This window comes from Globicephala melas, chromosome 4 (genome assembly GCF_963455315.2).
Source record: "Globicephala melas chromosome 4, mGloMel1.2, whole genome shotgun sequence".
Taxonomy (NCBI): domain Eukaryota; kingdom Metazoa; phylum Chordata; class Mammalia; order Artiodactyla; family Delphinidae; genus Globicephala; species Globicephala melas.
This window is the reverse complement of record NC_083317.1, coordinates 128,171,614-128,190,417: the sequence shown is the minus strand read 5'-3', so window position 1 is coordinate 128,190,417 and position 18,804 is coordinate 128,171,614. Positions and strand designations below refer to the sequence as shown.

General features: G+C 36.7%; 1 protein-coding gene across 1 annotated transcript in view; it reads right to left on the bottom strand.

The window, feature by feature from the left end:
• The window catches only part of STAG1 (STAG1 cohesin complex component), a 423,041-nt gene that overhangs the window by 403,048 nt on the left and 1,189 nt on the right, over positions 1–18,804 (bottom strand). The window lies entirely within an intron of this gene.

The window sequence follows — 18,804 nt, the reverse complement described above, 5'->3', positions numbered from 1 at the left end:
CAATATAACTGTAAAGGAGAAGGGAAAAGACGGGAAGGAGGAGCAGGGGGACTACAGTGCCTCTGAGATGATGAATGAATGGAAAGATTGATCTTTAAGAAGTAACCTGACCAAAATCTTAGCTAAATATATGTCAGAGCCAATACTGAAATCCAGGCTTGACTACAAAATCCTTATTCTTCCTACATCCAGAAGTAAGGGGGCACTAGAAGCAACGTATGCCTTACTCAACTTTGCAAGGATAGATTAAATCCACTAGTGAAGCAGTATATGGGACACACAGAAAAAGGCTCCTTTAAAACTGAGGTAAAGTCACTGTGAGAATTAAATTAGAGAATCAAACATCAAGAGATAAATCATCTGTAGAATGAAAAAGTAAATACACAAAATACAAACAAGGTGGCATGGGAATCTGGACCTAGCTCTTGTCCATAACTATATGAAAGCTGAAACCAAATTAACTGAAGAGTGAAGAGTGTTGAAACAAATTAAATCTCGCAGTTTGTCTCCAACACTGTCTCTGGATAGTGTTCTGACCCGGATCTGCTGTAGTTCAGACATATATATCAAGCTATCACAGCTCAATAATACTGACAACTAAGATGATCCAACTCACTTTGGGTTAATTCCAGGTTTACTGGTCAATCTTCAGATTATAATCTGTGTCTGATATAGGTCTTCCGACAGGAGGAAAATGAAATGACTGATGAGCATGGACAGTCCATTTCATTTGAAAATTACATTTCTCAATGTGTATCAATAACCTGACGCCCTGATTCATACCTCAGACTTCACCTGCAACCTAAATCACTCCTACATTTAAATAATAAATTGAACTTCTAAACATATCAATTCTGAGAACCAGAGTCTGCTACATAGTTCATCAGTTCCTGCCACACTTAAGAACTGACTCATCAGGCAGTCAGCCTTCCCTAGAGACACTCTTCTGCCCTGCTGCATGCCTCTGAAAACTGCAATTTGTATTTTGTTTGTTTTACAAACTAGATGAATGCTGCTCAGAAATCTGCAAACATACAAAATGTCCCCCCCCCAAAAGACAACTGCTTATATTCATATTTCATAGTTTATAGAGCACTATTACAGTAGCCCATTTACTAATCCAGCATCCTCTGAGATGACCAGGACATACATGCTTATTCCCAATACTAGTAAGTCCATGAGTTAAAAAGTTATTCACAAAAAAACATGCTGCTAATAAACAGACTAACCTGGATTAGAATCCAGGTCTCCAGGCTCCAAATCCAGTTGTTCCTTCCACTTTAGACACTGCAAGTGTCTAAAACGCCAACCCAATAAAACCAAGAAAGCCTGTGCTTCTACCAGAAAAATCAATGATTATTTTCTGCAGTCTTAAAAACAGTCAGAAATCCTTTAATAAATAAGATACATAATCTTACAGAGATCAAGATAAACTATAGTAGAGAGAAATGCTCAAATTTGAATAAAGGAATGAAATTTATAAACAAAGGCTTATAAACAAGGACTTCCCTGATGGTGCAGTGGTTAAGAATCTGCCTGCCAATGCAGGGGACATGGGTTCGAGCCCTGGTCCAGGAAGATCTCACATGCCGTGGAGCAACTAAGCCCATGTGCCACAACTACTGAGCCTGCACTCTAGAGCCCACGAGCCACAACTACTGAACCCATGTGCCACAACCACGGAAGCCTGCGCACCAAGAGCCCATGCTCTGCAGAAAGAGAAGCCACTGCAATGAGAAGCACGCAGAGCGCAACGAGAAGTAGCCCCCACTCGCTACAACTAGAGAAAGCCCGCGTGCAGCAATGAAGACCCAATGCAGCCAAAAATAAATAAATTAAATAAATTAAAGACTTATAAACAATATTGAAGCAAGTACTGACAGAAACAGTTCCATTTGGATCCAAATAAAGAATTTTAATTTTATATGTTAATAAAAACAAGGAAGTGCCTTCTATTAGAATCTTGTTAGAAAACCTAATGCTCTTTTTGTATTTTTTTTTTTTTAAGAAGATGTTGGGGGTAGGAGTTTATTAATTTATTTTATTTATTTTTGCTGTGTTGGGTCCTCGTTTCTGTGCGAGGGCTTCCTCCAGTTGTGGCAAGCGGGGGCCACTCTTCACCGCAGTGCGCATGGCCTCTTTTGTTGCAGAGCACAGGCTCCAGACGCACAGGCTCAGTAGTTGTGGCTCACGGGCCTAGTTGCTCTGCAGCATGTGGGACCCTCCCAGACCGGGGCTTGAACCTGTGTCTCCCGCACTAGCAGGCAGACTCTCAACCACTGCGTCACCAGGGAAGCCCTCTTTTTGTATTCTTTACCAAAAGAAATGAAATCACTTATAGATAGACGGGGGTGAAGTTAGTGATTTGGTTCCATTACAAAAGAGGTACTGAGAAGTATACTATGACCCAGCAATTCCACTCTAGGATATGTATCCAAAGAAATAAGGGCATATGTTCACCAAGAGACTTGTACAAGATTGTTCACAGTAGCTTTATCATAATAGCCCCAAACTGAAAAGAACCCAATTGTCCATGCACAAAAAAAAAAGGATATACGTTTTGGTATATTCATAGAATACTACATAGCAATAAAAAAGGAACTGTGGGTATATGCCACAATACGGATGAACCCCACAAACATCACATCGAGCAAAAGAAGCCAAAGTACAAGTAACTGATGGCTTACAAAAGCTGGAATAGGTTGGGGGAGGGGAGGGAGAAATAACTGAGAAGAGAACCTTTTGGGGGTGCTAGAAATGTTTTAGATCTTGATCTGGGAGGTGGTTACGTGGTAAAAATTCATCAAACTTACAAGCAGTGTACTTTATGTATTAACATGTTATATGGCAATTTTAAAAGCTGGCATATTTATTTGGAACCTTTAACACAACACAGAAGAATGTCTTTTAATCTTAAATTTCAAAACATAAGACTACTCCAAGAATGTAAGTATAACTGGAAAAGTGATTTTATACTAAAATTAGCCCACAGTAGATTCAACCAAAATTATTACAGATATGTATTTCAAATTTTGTTCTAAAATTTCTTAGTTTGTTGTATGCCTTCAAGGGTTGGGCATAGCAAATGTCAGAGTAATCTCTATCCTAGCCTCGTTTCAATCATTTCAACATCTTCCAAAAATAAAATAGTAATTAAATCCAAGTTTATCAATGAATAGATAAGGTCGTCTACTGAGAAAGAGAGGGTAAGTGGTTAAGGGGGCTACAAGAGAGTAGAAATTTTTAAATAACTGCTATGAGAAATGAAAAAGAACTAACTAGGAAAAAAGAAGAATTACTGGGTAATGTTGAGGGTCCAATTAAGATTGGTGAGCATGGATATTTCGTGGCTCCAGTCTGCAAAGTTAAGGTTTTCTCCAGATGTGCTCAGCAGGTCAGAGCCAGGTACACAGAAATGAAAAAGATTAACTGATCTGTGGCTAAGTATGGGTTAGACAGATGCAATGAAGAGACAAAAGTGCAAAGCAGCTCAGCATATTCCAAAAGTTACATAAGGTTCCAAGCTACTTAAGAAAATTAAGGCAGGAAGGGGACAAAAGAGGTGTCAAAGGACTAGAAGGCTCTATAAGATTGAAAAGAAACTGTCAATGTCTATGTTCAAAAAGAAATCAAAAAATTGAACATATGCAGAAATTCATGAATAGGTCTTTTACAGCAAAGTACCATTTTTTCTTATTAGTTTAGAAAATGGAATGCTCCTGCCTAACAATTCAAATTTCCTTTTTTAGAAGAACTAGAAAGGTTCCAAATGGAAAAGGTCAAATGCTTAAAGTATTATAATTGCAAATTTATACGTTCCTCAACATTTCTATGTAAATCCAAAGATTTTTTTTCCAATGATATTTTGATTTAACTAAGGAAGTTTCCAAATTTCTTAGTGAATCAATGAACCTTTACCAAAAATCTTACTGTAAGCAAATTGCTCACCCCATACATCAGTATACCACCCTTTAATAGTGTGTATCTGTTTAAAGTGAGGTCATATGACAAAAGAATTATTTTCTATCTCCAAGCTCTGTCTAGCTTGACCTTAAAGTAAAACTGGTCAGTAACAATATGTAATGAGTGAATGGAGTAACAAAGTCAACAGGAAAAAGGTGGCTGGAAAGATTTAGGAACAAACAGCATAGTAAAGGCATTAATCTCAGCAAAGAATGATGTTTTCAGCACATCTGAAGCTGTAATGAAATAATCTCTAATAAAAAGGTTTAAAGTATAACAATCAAGCTTAGTATATGATATGAATCTAAATTATTTAATTTGGTTGAATTTAAGTATCATTTATTGAGTGTCTATTATTTTGCCCAGCAATGTGCTTGCTCTGCTGCTATGGAACATGTTCCTACCCTGAAGACACTTCATAGTATAGAAAAGAAACCCACATGTGAATTATCACAGTTTATCACAATACAAACAGTATTTAATTAAGTGCCAAACAAGTAAGATAAAGTCATAGTAGGGTATTTGCAACTTAACCAATATGGTTATTAGCTGGGGGTTGGGGGGGAATCACTATCACACCTCACAGGAATACCTGATGTTTCTGAGATGCCTGGCTACAGTTTGGACTAAAGATCCACAGCTGTTTTCATGGTGGTAGTAAGAGATTTGGTTTTTGCATGTCAAAGAAACATTACTAACATACATATGCACACATCATTTATACACACAGGAACTTTGTTTTGGTTAATAAACTTTCAGTATCTGTTTTAGGTGATGGTTACTGTTCTCTTAATATGATGCAGCAAAACTTAGCAAACTGTTTTCCAAAGCTTATGTAAGTTAAACTAGAAATTACAGTGCAATGTGAAAAGAACAGCAGCTAGGTTCTCTAGCCAAAATTAAGACGTATTTGCCTATACCTCTACTCTGTAAAACTGTGCTGCTAGTACTGGCATACAGCCTCAAAACACACAAACACATGGAGTTTCATTGCTTTAATTTCATCACTTAGCTTCTACAATATTGCCTAAGAACTATTTCTTACTTGTCACCCTCTGTATCCATTCTTTCAACAAATTCTACCACTGTCTAAACAGCTCGTTGCAAATGCAAATTTTCACCTGCCAGTGATCTTTAAAAGGTGAGCTTCCATACACAGAAACCATTTATACTATTAACACTAGGACCATCAGTAGTGCTATCAATCCATTTCAACCCATATCATACGTTTAATGGGCTGGTATGGGATGCTTCTCACCATCTACTGTATTTTACCCACTCTAATATATACATTTTCCCCCATTTCTGAGGTAAAGATGCATCTCACAATCTATCGCATTTTATAATTGTGCTGGACAGTAATTAAACTTAGCTGTCATTGTCCATACATAACCTTGTCATAAACTGTGTTATCTGCATTGTTAGTTTCATGCATGTTGAGTTTAACTACCTTTAAAACGTCTTGACACTGAAAAGTTATTGTGTACAAAGGTACAAAAATTGAGATCAGCAAATCAAATTTCATTATTGCTAGTAATAATCCCAATTCCATGTTTTCTCGCAAAGCAACGATAAAGTGATTTATGGGATATGAGAACAGCCACAAGTAGATGAAGCTGTATTATGCTTTGTTACTGAGATACATGCCAAAGGATAGCCTATCACATGCCAAGCAATGCAAATGAAGACAGAAGAAACTGTCAAGTCTCTGGGGATAAAAGATTTCAAAACAATGAGTGGCTGGTATGACCAATTATAGACTGCACAGGCATACAGCATGTTCCTTCTTATTGTACATAAAATAGTGCTGTGTTGTCTCTTAACGGCAACTCAGGTTCCAGGAAATTAAGATTTTAAAAATTAGAACCCTTCATTCTTGCTCTTTGCCATCTTAGGATGGCACCACCATTCACGCAGTTATTAAAGTTAGAAACCTGGAGATCATTCTTGACTTGTCATTTCCAAAACACATAAAGGATCACAACACTTCTCATTATTACCTCTATTGCAACCATAGCCCAGGCACCATCACCTGAACACTGCAACGACCTAACCCTCCCCTCTTCCATTCCACCCCCAGCACAATCCAACATTCACACCTCAGCTAGAGGTGTCGCAACCTTGGCACCTTTGACATTTTGGGCCAAAAATACTTTGCTGGAGGGAGCCTGTCCTGTACTACTGCAGAATATTTAGCCATATCCCTGATCTCTACCCACTAATGCCAGTAGCATACACCATCACCCCCAGCTGTGGCAAATGAAAATGTCTGCAGATTGCCAAATGTTCCCTTGGAAGCAAAATATAACCCACAGTGGAGAATCACCGAGCTAGAGGGATGTTTTTTAAACATTTCTCTGCTTAAAACTCTCCAATGGTTTCTCATTTTACTTATAATAAAATCTGTGCTCCTTAGAGCCTTGCTCACCCAAACGTATCCTATGTAATCCAGATTCTGGCCTACCCCTCTAACCTCAGGTGAAGCCACTATACTCTTCCTGTATTATGCTCCCTCCATAACGACCTTTCAGTTCCTAAAATACCACAGCCATTTCTGCTATAGAGATTTTGCCTTTGCTCTTCCTTGTGCCTGAATCATTCTTGCCAGGTTATGTGCAAGCTCAGCTTAAATTTAACATCCTCGAAGATGCCTTTCCTGACTCTGTTTATGCATCTCACTATTACCCATCACAGTACCTCACTTATTCCCTTTACAGCTTTTAACACAGTGTACAGTTATTTTGTTTACCTGATTATTGACTGTCTCTCACATGAGGACAAATACCTTGTCTGCCTTATTTCCAGCATCTAGGCAAAATGAAACGAACAAATTTTTAACTCGAGAACCTTAAGTACTAGATAAGTTGGTATCAATAACTTCAACTCCACCCCCCTCTCATTTCCCACCTATATTTATGATCATTCCCTTGAAGTGGAGGGAGGAGAGTGGAGGGGAAAGGAAGAGACTAACAAAGCCCTCATCCATAAAGTATCTTTGTCATCATCATGTTCTCTGAAGCACTGGGTGCAGATTAAATGACATATGTAATGAATCTAAAGCACTTGGATGGGTGTGATAAACAACCTGTATTCAATAACTGATGGTTTTGTATGTAAAGCACCAAGCACAACACCTATACAGATAACTGAAAAATGACAGTTCTCTTGCCCCTTTTCATATCACTCTACCACCAGCTCCCCCCGAATACAGTAAGAATGTAATTTTGTACCTAGGAGATGCCTCTCCCCTTCCAGGCCTCCAGGAACATAACATACCATACTAGGTGTAACACAGGCTAGTCATTCATATATGTATGTTGACTGAGGAAAGCAAAATATCCGTTAACCAAAGCCAATTTATCATAAAATGACTTCAGAATTATACTTCAATTAGCTTCAGTAAACAAAATAACCATATGAATATTCAATTTCTGAACCCAGCTTTAAATTAAATTCAGGAAAAATATAAATTACTGTTTAACAATATCAGTGTTGGTTACTAAAAATACCTATACGTCTAATACAAATACAAGTCTACTTATAGAAAACTGCACAACTTTTACCTAATAATTAGAAGAAAATGATTTATCTTAAATTCCTTTTTAATATACTGTTTCTGACAGCATTCTGTATATGCATTTGGGGCGGGGGGGGGTCCTGAGGAAAGTGGTAAAGCAATATATTATAAAGGAAACATAAAGGCAGCCAGACTGCCAGGGTCTGAATCCCAGTTCTGCTAATTACTAGCTATGTGAACTCTGGAAAATCACTTAACTTCTCCATGCCTCAGTTTCCTCATCTGTAAACTAAGACTTAACAATACTACCCACCTCATGGGGTTGTTGTAAGGATCACCTAAGTTAATGTATGTAAAATGCTTAAACAGTGCCTAGTATATAGGAAATACTGTAACTATTAATGTTATTGTTATTTTGTTTCTTTGCATCATTATGGTTAACAGCTGCCATACTGGATAGCACATATACAAAACATTTCCATCACTGCAGAAAGTTCTATTAAACAGCACTGTAACAGACTACAGGATAGTTAGAATGCCTGATGAGATAATGCTTATCTTCTCTAATTTTTTAAGAAGTGCTTAGGAAAAAAGCACTCTAAACCCAAAGTAGTTTTTAATCTAATAACTTTGACAGGTAACGAAGAACTTGGGTTTTGATCTATTTAACAAGTCAAATAAAAGAGAAGTGGTGAAGGAAAGAGAGACTTTTTTAAGGATCTCTATTCGACAAGATAACAAAACAAATGAATTTTTTATTTCCTGTCTACCTTATCCTACTAAACACTCTCTGCCAAGGCTACCATACTTAGAAAAGGAATTTGTTATTAATTATATTCAAATATAATTATCAACATATCAAAAAAAACTTGTGATACAGTATTGTATGTGCTTCTTTAACACAGTAAATAAAAGATCTAGAGGTGGGTCTAACAGCCCAATTTTAAAGCACTGATTAGGATAAAAGATATTTTGAGATATCTGTATCTGCAGATACAGATCTGCAACATCTGTAATTTAATATGAAAATATTTCTCATTTCTATTGGTAACAAAGTTACAGCATTGCTCATACAACTGTGATTTGTTGCCTACATTCAAAGTTGAAGAAAATGCTAAATCTTACTTAGAGGTTAGGGAAAATGAAAATATTATTTTCCCATCTAAGTTTATGAACTCCAGGTTTTAAAAAAAAGTTGCTTAAGAGATTAGACTTCAGAGTTATAAAAACCTGGACTCAAACCCACCGCTTCCTAGCTAGGTAATATTGGGAAAAGGTACTTTACCTCCTCTGTGAAATGTGAGTAATACCTATATAAGATAGCTGTGTTTATTATCATGCTACTCAACATAGTATCTGCCACATTCTCAATAAACCTGTGTACTATTAAAATCAGTAACCAAGTTCTGACAGTTATGTACTTCAGAACCCTCTGTGCATCAGAAAATCAGGGATTTGATGTCAGTTGGTCTGGGGTAGATCACACCCATTCTTTGGTATATTTTTAAAGCTCCCAGGTGATTCTAATGTGCAGTCACTAGCCTAAGGACAAAGTTCAAACTCTAGTTTGGCACACTAGGCACTCTGGTCACTGCTTACAGCCCTAAATTTTAATCACTCCTCTATAGGTAACCCCAAGCTCTTCACACACACTCAAATAATGCTTCCTCAAGAAGTGGGCTATAGTAGTGGCTCTCAAACTTCAGCCTGCATTAGAATCACTGTTAAAACACAAATTGCTGGTCTCTATCTCAAGAATTTCTGATTCAATTGGACTGGGGTGAGGACCAAGAACTTGTATTTCTAACAAGTTCTCAGGTAATGTTAATACTGCTGACGCAGGGAGCACAATTTAAGAACCACTGGGCTCTAGACTACATCACTACATTGTCCCTGTATATTCACCTGGAATGCCATTCCCATCTCCATCATCCCATTCTTGCTTGGCTAACTTTCACTTTTCTTTCAAAACTTATATAAGAATTTGCCTTCAGGAAGCATCTGCTCACTTCAACAAACCACCTCAAGGCATTTATTACCTACTATAAAACTTATCTGCCAGAAAAAACACACTACAGAATATTCTTAATGGTATACTAATGCACAGGTTAAATATCTACTACCATATACAGGCTGTTTTGCAAGAACTGAGGGAAAAGGCCTCCTTTGGGCAGGCGAATTAGAAAATGCTGAAAAAGCAAATGGACAGTTGGTCAAGCAGAATGAAACCTGGATTTCAGCCCCCACCTAGCCCCTTGGCCGTGGCACCTTTATGCAGAGCACCACCAATTCCTAACCAGTCATGGCAGCCCTGGCACAGCCTACCACTAAAACACAAAGGAAGAGCCCTTAGATCAATCCTGGACTCGAGAAAGGGAGAGACGATGGGAGGAAGGGGCAATAAGGCTGTCAGGAAAGGATTTTTGGAGAAGGTTATATCACACCTAAGTTCTGAGTCTTGAATCGCCTTCTCTGTACATCAGGAAGACAAGAACTGTGCTTTAATGTTTTTATACCCACAGTGTATGGCTCACTGTAGATGTTCAATAAATGTTTGAATGACTCACAATGACTAAAATTGTATGAAGACACTTGCTAATCTATCTCTTTCTCACCAAATAAAAAAGCAAACACACACCCATCGCTGCAACCAAAAACCATAAATACTATCTAAATATTAACGTATTTGGCCTGTACACTAATCAGCTAGGGGAAAGCATGAATTATTCTAATAACCTGTTGGAAGATGAGACAAAAGGGCCTGCTGGTAACACACTTAGGTTTTTCAAAACTAAAGTCTTTAAAATCAAAAACTTTGCATTACCTGATTCAGAACTGATTTCCTGATTATTTCAACATGGACTAAAAAATTTACAGGAATCTTGGAAACTAATTTTACAACAAAGAAACTGAGGCTCAGAGAAGTAGTGACTCAAAGGCACACAGCTAGTTAGTGGTAAAGCTGTAATTAAAACTCAAGTCACTGGCCCTATACTAGTTTTCTCTCTCCTATATCACACTCCCTTTGCATTTATAAAATAAAATATTAAATATCCAAAACTTTTTTAAAAACTCAGATTAACCCAGGTTTTGTTCTCTCTACCCCATTTTAATGAGAGGAAAAGCAGCCATCTAACCATCTTACTTTGTCTAGGAACTTAAAGAGGTAACTTTCAAGATTATGTTTTGCTTTTGGTAAAGATTCATTCCTAAGTCTCTTTGTTTGCAAAATTATACATGCAAAGCTAATATTCATAAATAAAAATCCTGATACAGTCTTCAAATTTTCTCAATTACCAAGGAAGCATTACAATGGCTTTCCAAGATACAGTACTTTCTAAAGAAAGAGCCTGATTTTTAAAATACGTTTAACAATAAGCAGAAAACTGGCTATAACTCTCACCTCTCTATTAACCTGAGTACCTCATCCTCTGACCTCTCTCATTAATAGTTTATTAAACTAGCTTTATGTGCTAATAAGAACCAATTAATTAAAATTCTTTGCTTCTGGAAAGTAATCTTATGACTTATCTGGATTATAATTTTATTCGCCTTTTAAATTTAAGATGAATGTCTTTTGGATTTATATACAATGCAACATAGTCTAAGAGTTAAGAGTTAACTTTTTAACTGACACAGCAATCCACGAGACATGCTTGGTTTTTTTTCTTTCTTTTTTTTTTTTTTTGCGGTACACGGGCCTCTCACCGTTGTGGCCTCTCCCGTTGCGGAGCACAGGCTCCGGACGCGCAGGCTCAGCGGCCATGGCTCACGGGCCCAGCCTCTCCGCGGCATGTGGGATCTTCCCGGACCGGGGCACGAACCCGCGTGCCCTGCCATCGGCAGGCAGACTCTCAACCACTGTGCCACCAGGGAAGCCCGAGACATGCTTTTATTACTTCCAATTATACAGGTGAGAAAACTGAGATTTAGAGAGGTTAAAGAATTTGCCCAAGTTTACATGCCTAGGAAGGAGATGAGTTAGAATTTGACATAGGCTGTGTAACTCAGGTGTCAGGAACTCTCTTGGACAATATATAATGGCTTTCTTAGCCCTTAATCATGTGATAATGCTTCCTTCATCTGTGAACATACAAACTTTTTAACTATCCCTAACAGTAGAAGGTAAGTAACGCATTTTCTTCCTGAAAGTTAATTTAGGCTTTAAAAATAAAGCAGAACACAGCTTAAGACATTCTTTAGCTTTTGTATCTTGCATTCTGTCGTAAGAATTTCTGCACGTATGCTACCTTGTACTATCTCTACTAGAGAAAAGAGAAAGCCTACCTCTCAGTACTCTAAATGAGATAAGAAAAAATAATAACATGATATAATAGAATCGACAGACCTTTAGAACAACAGAGGGAATAAGGGACCTCAAAAGAGACAATCAGGTCATGTTCATGCTTGACTATGTATAAAACTTTTTTTCTGCCTAAGATTGAGGAGACAAGCAGTGGTGTCTCAAACCTCTACCTGAACCTTTAAACCAACTCAACAATTATGCAGAGAAATCTTGTCAAAGAGCCTAAAAAGGTAATACTTAAATATTGTTATCTCAATTAGAAAATAAAAGGACTACCCTGAAAAACTCTTCCAACTCTTCCTGACCCATTAAAAATAATGTATCATTTGGGGGGACCTGACAAGGAGAAGGGCTTGTCCTCTTACCTCTGCACTTTATGCTTCCAAAGTATCCTGAACCTAAAGCCCTCACAACATTTCAGGTAGTATCCCTATTTGTTTTGTTGCTTTGGGGTTTGGTTTCAGTTTTTAATCTCTCCCCATAAAACAGAAGTTGTTTAAAAGCAAAGTCTATGTATTTAACAACTTTATATACTCACTACTAGTCATGGAGTTAAGCACTCATATTAATATTTGCTGAAAAAATTTTAATTGGATTCCCATCACAGAGATAAGACAACTGAGGCCTCTAGAAATTAAGTGTTCTACTCAAGACCTCATGACTGTTATATGATAGAAAAAGAAAACCAAATCTCTGTAAAATAAACTTCAAAAGATTACAAAAAGCATAAATAAGGCTGAGATAAAAATGCCCTTTTAACAGATTTAGAGTGTGGGTTCTGAAAGTAAGTCTGGATTTAAATCCTGGCTCTCTCATTTATTAGTTGTCTGGCCTTGCAACAATTAGTCTACAAAATACCGTGCCTTATGAACACCACCACTTACCAAATCTTATGGTGCCAACAATAAATGCAATAATGCATTTACAGTAAATGAAAATACAAAGACGGTGATAACTGTTGGCTGAAGTTATCAGGAAAGATTTTACACAGATTCTACAGCTCAGTGTTTGTTTTTTCTGTTTTTCCTTTCTTTGTGAGCTATATCAATTATACAGCATAATACATAAAATCTAGATAACAGTTTAAAGAATTATCAAGTGAACACTCCATGTAACTACTACTAACATCAAGAAATAGAATACTCCAAAAACTTCTCTACAATGTGTCCCTCCCTCATCACAAACTTGAGAGGTTTAAGCAAATCTAATAAACTTAATTTAGTTAATTTAAGATTAAATAAGTTTAATCTAACCTGTAAAACAGATAGCAGCAACATAATAACAACAATTTCCTCACAGGGTTACTGTAAAATATTTACTGGTATACAGTAAACACTCAATGAGTGTTTCTTACACACACATTATACCCCAGAACAAAGACATGGGGTGGGGGGGCGGGGAATATAACTATGTAATCAAATTGGTGAGAGCATAAAACCTACAGGGAAGTACAGCACAGAGACAGAGCTAGAAAGCTAGGTTGGGGCCATGTAAGAAATAAAAGAAAAATCTAAGCTAATAACATAGAGGAAATTGAGAAAATTCACTGGGCAGTTTTGAAAGACAATTCTCCATGGGTCTCTTGTTTTTCTGCCTGTCTGGAAAACAGAGGCACCGACTGCCTTTGATCCAATCTTTTCAAGTATATTTGTAGAATCTTGGAAAAAAGAAATAGCATCTCTCCCTCAAGAAAAGGAGAGGTATGCTTACAACCCATTATAAAGATTCCAGTTTCTCTAAGCTTGGGATTCCCCTCCTCTAACACAACCCAATGCATGTGCAAGTGTCACATCTTCACCCTACCGTGTACAAACTGGGGCTCCAAGATCTGACACTAATAACTGTGGCTACTGCTCTTGCTGTAATGCACTGTTCTTCATCTCTGACCAAGGAGTCTCATGACTCCAATAAACTGTAGCAGGTTAACTTAGTCTGCAAGTAGGGTAAAATCTCAGAACTTTCACAGTGCTTGACAGGCATTAGCACATAATCAATGTTTATTATAACTGATAGATTCCACTTCCACACTGTCAGAAAGGATAAAAAATGCAAAACCCAACTATATGCTGCCTTCAAGAGGCACACTGTAAATATAAAGGAAAAAAGAGTTCTAAGTAAATGGATGGAAGAAAATACATTACAGAAACAGTAAGCTCAAGAAAGTTGGAGTGGCTATATTAATATCAGAAAAAGCAGATTTTAAGACAAAGACTATTACCAGGGATAAAGAGGGACATTTCATAAAGCCCAATTCATCAGAAAGACCTAATAATCATAAATTGTATGTGCCTAATAACAGAGCTTCAAAATACATGAGGCAAAAATTAACAGAATTAAGGGAGAAACAGATAATTCCACAGTCATAGTTGGATATTTTAATATCCCTCTCAGCAACTGAATAGAACTAGAGTAAAAAAAAACAAAACAAATAAAACAAAACCCAAGACATAAATGATTTGAAAAATGCTACCAAAGCACTTTAATCTAATTGATATTTACAGAATAGTACACCCAACAACTGCAGAATATTCTTTCAAGTGTGAAAGGTACATTTACCAAGATAAACCATATGATGAACCATAAAACAAGGTTCAGTACATTTAAAAAGATTAAATTCATACAGAATATATCTCAAGACCTCAAAATAAAATTAAGTTGGAAATCAATAACAAGATATCTAAAATAATCCCAAATACATGAAAATTAAACAACACGCTTTTAAATAATCCGTGGGTCAACAAAGAAATCACAAAGCAATCAGAAGCTATTTCAAACTAAAAGATAATAAAAATATCAAAATCTGTGGGATGTTGCAGTGCTTGGAGGAAAATCTATAGCTTTGAATGCTTACATTAGAAAACAAGAAATGTCTGAAATCTATGACCACTTTAAGAAGCTAGAAAAAGAAAAGCAAAACACATGGGGGAAAGAAAATTATAAAGAACAGAAACAAATGAGAGAGAAAAGACAAATGGAGAAAATTAGCAATGTTATTTTTGAAAAGAGATACAAATAGATAAACCAAGAATTAGACTGGCCAAGAAAAAAAGAAAGAACACATTAACAACACCAGAAATTAAAGAGATATCACTACAAATCCTACAAGCAGTCAAAGGATAACAAGGGAATTTTATAAACAACTAATGTCAACAAATTCCTTTAAAAATACAACAAAACTAACATAAGATGAAACAAAATCTGAATAACTCTATGTCTAGTAAAAAATTGAATTTGAATTTACCAAAAGTCTTCCCACACACACAAAAAAATGTAAGTTCAAATGGTATCACTGATGAATTCTATCAAACAGTCAAGGAATATTGCACAGTGTTTCAGTCAGTAGAGGGAACACCTCCCCGGCTCATCTTATGAGGCCATCATAATCCTAATACTGAAAGCTGAAAAAAATTACAACCAAAGAAAACTACAAAATAATATCCCTGATGAAGAAATATCCTCAAGCCCTAACAAAATATTAAACATAAAAAGGATAATACACTGTGATCAAGTGAGGTTATCCTAGGCATCAAGATTAACATTTGAAAACCACCACTGGTGTTTGAAAACCTGTGGTAGAATGATGAGCACTTTGTTGCTAAATTTGGCTACTGCAAATATTTTTGTTCACCTACCCCAACATACAAGAATATCTCTCATCAGAAATATAAAGACGTAAGTATAACTGCTAGGTTTATGGTACATGTATTCTTCAACTTACTACAAGTCATTTTCTTTTGCAAAATGACTATGTCCCTCCAAAAGTGGGAGTCTGATTTCCCCACATTCTCATTAACACTTGATATTATCAGAATTTTTAATGTTTGCCAATCTGGTAGAAGTGAAATGATTTCTTCTTATGGTTCTACTTTGCACTCTCCCAATTACCAATGAGATTATAATTCGGCTGTGGGTTGCTGTAAGTCATGATAGCACATAGGTGAGTTGCAACCAGCATTCTTAATTTAAAAAAAAGAAAAAATTAAAAAATCAGCGTGTACCACATAAAGGTTAGACATTATTTCCATGGTTTGTGTGTTTGTACTGGGTCACAACATAAAATGTTTTTGTAACTTTGAGCTTCTAGCAAGTTAAAAGCCACCTCTAGAGCTGTTTAATTACAGCAAAACTCCTTAGAGAAATTTGGGCAACTAACTGGTACATCATTTAGGCCCATAATACTAAGGATGTATCTTATAAAGAAGGCAGGATTGAGATGTCCTTTAAGCACTAACTGGCTTAAAGAATTAGAAGAGGGAGAAGAAACCTGAAAGAAGAAATAAGGAGTGAAACAGAAAAAGGATTCTATAAAACAAACTGGTCTATGACCTACTTAAAGCTCACTTAAAAAGAATCACATTTGTCAATAAGACAAGGTTTCTCTCAGCACTAAAACATAGGAAGTTGGGATCCCATCCTCTTGACTACCAAAATGACAGAAAACTGATCCATCCTTCTCTGTAGACACATCCTAATTCCCACCTCAAGAATCATCTCTTTCTTGGGCTTATGCAAGAGCATCCTCTTAGGTCTCTGCTTCCTACCTTTCCCTACAGAGCGTCACAGTACCAAGAATCATCTAAATTCTAGAGATTCATATTTTAATTCAGCTAACAAAGATTTTCCAAGCGCTTACTATATCACCTCTCTATTAAGAAATTAAGCTGTACCTCCCGAACAATTTTAACTCCTGGTTATAGTCTCTAAATCTTGTTATTCTTAACTAAAACTGTCCTAATTGCCTCCTCTTGAAGGTGTTTTGCTTCTTGGACTGTTAAACCTCCCGCATACCATGACCAATTTCTGCTACCCTCTTTGTCCACCAATAATATCCCTACTCTATTTTAAATAACTATTCTTTTTCATAATCCCTTCTTCAAAAGTTGCTGGACCAATCACACACAGCAAATGTCTGGTGTAATGAGTTTATGAATCTACCTGTCACTTAATAAGAGTGTGATCTTAGGCATTTAAATTTCTTAACTTCCCTGAGATTCAATCTCATCCCTAAAATGAGAAAACAATAGGTATCAAGCAGTAATGAGAATTACAATCCCTCTATTGCCTTTTTTCTTTTTACTTAACTTTTTAACTTTTATTTTTAATTTCCTCTAAATGCAATTAAATGCTTTTATAGAGGGATGCACTTCAACTGAGGTACCATGAAATACAAAACGGAAAAAGGATGAAGACAAAACCAGTATGAGTAAACTCACCAGGTGGGGTTACACTGCTCTGCCTATGTGCTCTTCTTGTACATCCAGATTCTAAAGAAGCAACTGTAAAGATACTTCTTTCCCCATGGCAAGCAAAATTCTAACAACCCACAATGACCCACACCCTAGTATATAACCCTCCCCTTGAGTGTGGGAGAGACTTGTAAATATAATGGAACATCACTCCTGGGATTGTTACATGGCAAATAGATTTTTGCATATGTATTTAAGTTCCCTAATCAGTTGAGTTCACCAAAAAGGAGATCTTCCTGAGTGGGTCTGACCAAATCAGATCAGCTTTAAAAAGGGGTCTTAAAAGGGAGTCCAAAGGACAGAGACAGAGGAAGCCAGAGCAACTGACTTCTGCTTGCCTGGATGAAAGCAAACAGCCATGATGTGAAATGCCTACGTGAACATGTGGTAAGGAACTGAGAAAGGTCCTTGGCCAACAGCTAGAAAGAAGATGGCAACATCAGTCATACAGCCACAAGGAAATTCTGCCAACAAGTAGTGAGCATGGAAGAAGGTCATGAGCCTCAGATGAGAACTGCAGCCACAGCTAACACCTTGATTTTAGCCTGGTGAGATGATGAAAAGCGAGCCCAAAGTACCCAGATTTCTCACCTACAGAAACTGTGAGCTAATAAATGGGTGTTGTTTAAGCTAGTACATTTGTGGTACTTCGCTATACATAAAAAGAAAACTAATACACTCCATCAACATAGGACAAAGCAGAAAAGGATAAAAAGGGGGAAGAGACATCTTTTTCTCCAGAGTGCACTGTATCTCCTCCCAGCACTGATTATGAAGATATAAGATCCAGAATCAAGGAAAAAGATTAAAACTATAAAATTACATAAATTTTTACAGTTTTAATGATTAAGAAGGGCTTTTCCACACACAGCTTGTTATACAACTACCATATAATTTATTACCTTCATTTTAGTGATGAGGAAAGAAAGGCTGGAGGAGTGACACCCCAAAGATCACAAACCTAGGGTATGTTTAAAGTAACTTCAGTCCAGGGCGCTCTTCTCCCCTACCACAGCCCCCTTAAGGCTTTAAAAGAGCCATTCAAATCAACAGTACCTGCATACTGTCTTCAAGGGAAGCGTTCCTAGTAACATAATTTCCCGTATTTCAAATCTACTTAAATACCCCTTGGCTTTGTCAGAATGTCAAAACTAAAGTGGATACTGAAAAATTTCCAATCAAAAGTAGTTTGGTTGTAAAAATGACCACGGGCAGACCATTTGAAAAAACAATGTACATTTTGAAATGTAATGAAAACTTTAGCAAAACGCTTGTCGGTTTTCTAGTACTTTATTTAGATAGCAAACAAATTGTGTTATAACTATTCTCAAAAATCCAAAGCAAGTAAACAACCTTTCCGAATCTTTCACTATTTCCCCCCTTGGGCAAATTTGTTTAGCCTGAACATTTCGTACGTTATAAATATGAGAACGTGGTACAATATATCATACAATACACAGGCTGTTTTTATTTTCACTGTTATATGTATTTTCCTAAGTGCTTCACCATCAGAATTTGTAATTTTCTTAAAAAGATACAGGAAAATCTAAAAGGTGTAGTCAAATTCCACGTAAGTTACAAATCACACAACTTTCTTCATGCCCAGTCAAATACTTTCCTAAACACTATGTTTGCTAAGAGATGCAAAATAAAGTCCTTTCTAGTCACAACCACGAGAAGGAATAAACTATATATTCATCATCTTAACATCGACTTTAACAGCAAATAATTCGCTGTCGTCACATACAAACAGCATCGTTTTGAGTCTATAA